The sequence below is a fragment of the Triturus cristatus genome, chromosome 7 (assembly GCF_964204655.1).
Source record: "Triturus cristatus chromosome 7, aTriCri1.1, whole genome shotgun sequence".
Classification (NCBI taxonomy): Eukaryota; Metazoa; Chordata; class Amphibia; order Caudata; family Salamandridae; genus Triturus; species Triturus cristatus.
In genome coordinates, this window is record NC_140590.1 from 1,504,145,210 (window position 1) to 1,504,151,882 (window position 6,673).

Here is a 6,673-nt window from a genome sequence, read left to right on the forward strand (position 1 = left end):
CAATGATGGCCGAAAGGCTATATTAAACAATGCAAGACAATCCCTGTGAACTATGTGAAAAACTCCAGGAAAAAGAAAGGAGAATCAACCAGTAGACCAGCTGTGACCATGTTGACCAACATATGTGATTGAATAAACTTTTTTAGCTCAGCCGGGTCTTTGAAAGTGGTAGTATTATTCTGCAAGGTCACTTTAAAGAGGCAGGGATGAAAAAGACCATATCTGGCACCCAAAGAGCGCAGAGGAGCTCAAAGATTAAGGAACTCCTTCCTTCTGACTGCAGAAGCATTGGAGAAATCACGAGACAAGAAAATTCATTGACCCATCCTAGTAACTTGCTGTTTTGCCTTCGCCCCAGAAAGTACAGTAGGTTGGAACATTTAAAAAAAAGAGTGATGACTCCTCTGGGTTTGACAGGAGCTGTAGACAAAGTAGAACGAGGGCCAAGCATATGAGCTCTCTGAATATTCAGCGAGATTGAGAATGGCATGTCAAGGAATTTTAAAGGAAGGAGGTGAAAAAGGAAAGAGGATAATTCCCTTCCAATGACTCCGGAACACCATAAAGTCATAGATTATTGCGACCTATTTTCTAAATACTGTGTGTGCTGTTAAAGTCCAAAGACTTCTTTTTCCAGACAAGAAATGTTATTAGTCTCTTCATGCAAGTGTACAAGCTGCTGCTCCACCACAGAAAGACAATAATTGCTGGCAATTTATCATCTAAATGAAGTTTCCGGTTATTAGTCTCTTCCACAAAAGAGTGTAGTGCCGGAATTTCCTCCAACAACAATTCGAAAGAAATAGGAGACATAGCTTTTTCAGATGAAGGAGGATCTTGCTTCATCTCTTGGATGCAGAAGAGGGCGATGGGATTTTACTTGGCAATGGAGCCGTATGGATATCAATGGAAGTAGCGATGTGATTAGAGTCCAATTTATCTGTGGATAATGGAGTTGAAGGAGACCCAGCACTTAATTGTGAAGATGAAGATATTACATCACTCATGACATGGCCAGTGACATCACTCATGGCATCAATGATGACATCTCAAATTACATCTCTGATGACAGCATCCAGTGAGTGTTAGTGTTTCATGAATGCTTTTGAGGCTTGAAGATATATCCTAAGCAACTGTGTATATAAAATTAGTATTGTTACTGTACTAGTAATTAGTCATACTATTTCTAATATATCTGATCTGAGCAGCTTTGTGGGTGTGTTAGTGGCTGTATGGATGTCTTAGTGGGTGTGTGAGTAGCTGTATGGGTGAGCGAGTGGCTGTATTGGAGAGTGAGTGGACGTATGTGTGAGTCAGTGGCTGTGTGAGTGGCTGCATAAGTGTTTGATTGGGTGTGCAAGTGTCTGTATGGGTGACTGATTGTCTGTATGAGTGGCGGTAAGGGTGAGTTAGTAGCTGAGTGTGTGTATAGGTAAGTTATTGGGTGTGTGAGTAGCTGTATGGGTGTGTGAATGGTTATATAAGTGGTTGTATGGCAGTGTGAGTGATTTTATGGCTGAGTGAGTGGCTGTGTCAGTGGCTTTATGGGCAAATCAGTAATGTCATTTGAGATGTCTTTTGAGATGACATCGGTGATGTCTTGATGTCACTGATCATGTCATGAGTGATGTCATATGTGAGGTCATAAGCTGTGCACTGCTGGTGCATAAATTATTGTTAGAAAAGAGAACAATAAGTGCTGAATTTCGATAGTTTTGTACGAGTGAAATCTGTGCCTAACTATAATGTCCCAGTAACCTTTGTTTTTTCAGTAAATTTCTAAGGATTTTTTCAATTCTATTTCCTAACTATAATGTCCCTGTAACCTTTGTTTTTTTCCAGTGAATTTCTACAGTTTAAAAAAATTTTTTTCCTAACTATACCATCCTTGTAACCTTTTGTTTTTTTCAGTGAACTGCTAAGGTTTGTTTAATTCTGTTTCCTAACTTTAATATCCCTTTAACCTTTGGATTTTTCCAAGAATTTCTACAGATTTTTAATGTTATTTCCTAAGTTTGATGGTCATGCGATTAATGCTTGTCTCTCAGAGGTCTTCTCATGGCTAAAAAACAATCAAATGAAATGTAATCCTGTTAAGTCCGAGATAATCTTTTTTGGCCACCGCCCCTGTGAGACATGGAACAGCTGGTGGCCGCAGAATCTGTCCGCCCCCTAGTTCTTCCATGACTACGGTTAAGAACCTCGGAGTCAGACTTGATGCTACACTTTCTATGAAATCCCAGATTCAATCAGTAGCTGGGACTTGTTTCGTGATTTTAAGAATGGTACGTAACTTTTTGCCCCTGCTATCTGTCCCTCACAGAAAAACCATTGTCCAAGCCTTGGTTACCTCGCGTCTGGACTATGCCAATTCTTTGTACCTGGGACTTCCCAGCTACTTAATTGCTCGCCTGCAGGTGATTCAAAATACGGCGGCCAGGGCGATCTTTCTGGCAGCCCCCAGGACTCATGTTTTCCCTCTGCTGTCTTCCCTACATTGGCTTCCTTTTCAGAGGAGAATTCAATGTAAAGCTTTGACTCTGGTTTTTAAGGCTTTTAATCAGATTGGAGCGCCTTACCTGGAGGAACTTCAATTTTCGAACCCGCCATATTGTGCTCCGCCGCCATCTTGTGTTGCCCTCACTCAGGCAGCACGACGATCGAAGTCTTTTTCTGCTTTTTCTGCAGCTTTGTGTCAAAATTAACCTTCTGCCTCTATTTGCAAAGCTGGTGTTAGGTTTGGCCGAGTACACTAATCCCTGTCTGGTTTTTCTAATCCCTGTCTCAACTATCTGTTGGTTCACGCTATTCTCCTCTGACTTTATCTTATCGTCTGGCCTTCGCTGTCCTCTGCTAGCATTCTCTCGTTTCACAACTGTCCTCCAATACACACAAACGTATCTCGCCACCTGCAAGTTAGTTGTGGATCTGTTAATGAATTAGTTTAAAGGAGGGGTGACAAACACAGTTGAAGGAAAGGCTTCTTCGAGTCATCTGATACTTTGTTTTTAAACCTTTCCTATTGGTTCTGTCCTGTTTTCCAACTTTCCTTATTATCTCTTTCTTATGTGTTCTGGGTGTGTATTTGGTTAATGTATATTTTTCATGTGTGCTATAAAAGATTGTGTGCCACGGAGTGAAGTGGCAGTCTCCTGAGAACCTACCTTGTGTACTTCTAGGACAACTGTACTAGCTGCAGCTAATAAATCTGATCTTTTACGCCGACAGAGTGTCCCCGTGTCTCTGTGTAGCTAAGCAGGAGAACCCAGGAGATTAAGGCGTACCCTGCGCCGCCAGGTCCAAAAGGTTCTGGTTCTTCAACTGGCGCCCAACGTAGGGCGGCTTCAGTGGTACCGGTTCTGCCCGAAGGTTGTGAGGAACCCCTCAAGAAAATTGTGGAGGAATCGCGAGCCACATCAAGCGACTCCTGTATGTCGAAAGTGGTCCGAAGGTCTTTTGCAGCGCGGTTACTCCTTCCTGACGGCTACTAACGACTGCTGCCCTGACTGCCACCCTGCCTTGGCCCTTCCTTTGGTGATGTATGGTAAGGCGAGATGATAGACGGGTCTCTGTTGGTGTAAGAAGACGTCCTTAGTTAAGTATTTCGTGGGTCGCGCCCACAATTTTTGTCCTTTGCTTCTTAGTACCTCTGGTCCTTACTATTGCAATAGCCGAAGCCGAGGGTAAGTGCATTTGTGCTGCGTAAACTGAGTTTTACCCCCTAGAAGTTTGTGAACAGTCAGGTGAAATCACGAGATGCCTGGTCTGACTAAGTTTGGAAAATTTGTTGCTTTGGTTGTAATAGGGATTCCTGACTTGAGGACTCTTGTCCGATTCCTTCGGTTGGAACTCCCACATATGAGCTCTATTCAGAACATGGTGTTGGCCCCATTGCCTTTAACGAGGCATGGACCCGATACACGAAGAAAGATGGTGTTTTAAAATGGCCAGAAAATGGTAATTTCGATTCTGGCGTGCTAGATAATTTGGAAGCAGTTCTATTCAAAAGAAAAGCCCGGCCGGCAATGTTTGACTCTTTCCGCTTTTGGCATAAGGAAGCCAAACAGAGAGAAATTAAGCAAGCAAAACGAGATAGGAAAGCACAGGGTATGACAATTATACAGGCTGCCCAACAATTCAAAGATGATGAAATTAATAAAGCGATGGAAATTTCAGAAAGACAGCATCGTATGGCGATAGATAAATGTTATCCGGTATTGCCTGTTTCCCCTTCCGATAACAAGAAAGATTTAGAAGAAGATCCCCTAATGTCCCATTTATTGAGGTTGCCTCCGCCCTATGTACAAGGTACTAATGCACCCCAGTTGTTACAGCCTGTTCAGCTGCCAGTGGTACCTCTGCCTGTTCCGGCTCTTCCGCATTTGCCTCCTCCAATATTACCGCCTCTGCCAGTTTTGCCTTTAACTTCAACTTCTTTGCCCTCATCTTCTGATCTTCGATCTCCTTTGCCTTCTGCTCCTCCTGCAATTATCGGTTCTCCTTCCACTAGTTCGCCTAATACCTTGTCCCCTATTCTTATGTCTAATTCTCCGTCTGTGCGTAAGCGTCTTACGGACACTGTCACTGGTATTCTATCTCCTTTCTTTGAAGCTTTAAATGTGTCACCGGCTTTTGCTCGAAGACAATCTCGCAGTCAGTTCCCAGATTTCGAAGAACGAGAAAGGTTGGACTCTCTCGCAGGTAAATGGATCAAGAAGGGTCCTCAGTATAGTATGCCTGATATTATGCCTACTTTCTCACAATGGAATGCGCCTACGCAAAGATATGTTTTTAATGCAATGTGTGATACTCTCATTAAAGAATGGGAAGATGTGAATTCGAGTCCGATCCCACAAGATCTGTTAGATGTTCAGGCTGATTTTGATAAAGGACTTGTTGTGGGTTCTAAGGTTGAGAAAGCTGTAAGGACACTTATTTCTTATAGATCCTTATTGTCCTCTCAGGTTTTCCTTGATTCCGATCCGTCGGTTAGACTGACATTGAAAAACTATCCCATGAGAGAGGTCCCTCCAGTATGGAAGGAGGAAGTTGCAGCAGTAGGTAATATTCCAGCTATTCCTGCTAACTTTCAACGTATATGGGTACATGTTCCATGGAAACGATCTGAAGTTTTGGCTCTTAAGCAGACTCTACCGGATCCTCGTAAGAACCCTGCAGGTTATTATAAAGAATTATCACAGACAGTTGATGATTGCATCAATTAATCTAGCTGATATCGATATGTTGATGGGAAATGTAGTCCCACAGACAATATGGGCTAAGATTCGTAAAGAGAATCACGCACAGGAATTAGGTGCTAATTGGGATGTTATAACTGCCACAGATAGAGACCAAGTGGGTGGTGCAAAGCCTGACACTTTTATTTCGGAATTCCCTGGTAGGATTATTACATTAATGAAAACGATGATGCCTGCATTGAGAGTTAACTCGGATAAATTAGCAGCATGCAAACAGAAGAAAGATGAGAGTGTCTCTGATTTCTTCACTCGTTTCGAGGAGACATTTATTGATCACAGTGGTCAAGATATGGCTACAGAGGGTGGTCAGCGTTTATTTGTGGACAAATTTGTATTTAATTTGCTTCCCGAGTTATCACACAAATTGAAAGATTCTGAAAGTTCATGGGCTGTTTCTTCTTCTGCCCAGATATTGGCTACTGCACAATATTATGAAAACAGAGATAAAGAAGAAAAAGAAAAGCAAGAGAAAAAGACGAAAGAACTGAAAACAAAGGTTCTTTTGCAACAAGCTTATCCTCCTCGCTATGTTCAGCCTCAGTTTCAACAGCCTCCTGAGTTTCAGAGGTTGTATCAAAAACCTGAGCCATATACTTCGCGACCTTTGTTAGGTCCTAATCAATGTGCCTATTGTAGAGAAGAAGGTCATTTTAAAAGTAGTTGTCCGGTTTTATTGCAACGCAATGGAGCATCATCTGCTCCACGAGTTCGTGCTGGCCTCCAGTCAGCAAACAGAGGTAGAGGTCGAGGTATGTCAACTCAAGAACAACGTTCCCTTCTTCCTCCCAATTCTGTGAACTATTTTGATCAGAAAAATGTTAGGTCTACGCAGTATTATAATGAGGATTGTTATGTTGAAAGCGAGAATGAAAATCTTCACACTAACTAGGACAGCCATGGACAAAGTAAGGGAGTTGTGTCGGTTCCAGTAGACCAGAATGGACCTTATGTTAACGTCACTACAATGGGTGTTTTAGAGCCATTTCTCCTAGATACTGGTGTGATGAGAAGTTCTATCATTCATTCCAAACTCCCTGGGGCACCTTTGTCTGGCTTAACGAATGTATCTGTAGGATTTTCTGGCGCCCCTGTTCGTAACCCAGTTTCTTGCCCTTTGCCTATTTCAATTGTCCCTTATGATTTGGAAGCTCCACTTCTCTTGACGAATGGTTGCGGTGAGAATCTGTTGGGTCTGGACTTATTGAAAAGAATGCATGCTATGATATATTGTTCTCCTTCTGGTGTACATCTTACTTTAGGACATAAACTGATCTCTCCAATGTATTTGTCCAAAGATCAGTTTCCACCTGAATTGCTTTCTCTTCCAGCAACGCTTTGGGCCACAGGTCCGAACGATGTGGGTTGTCTTGAGATTCCACCTTATGTTGTCACTCTTAAGCCTAATGTTGAATTGC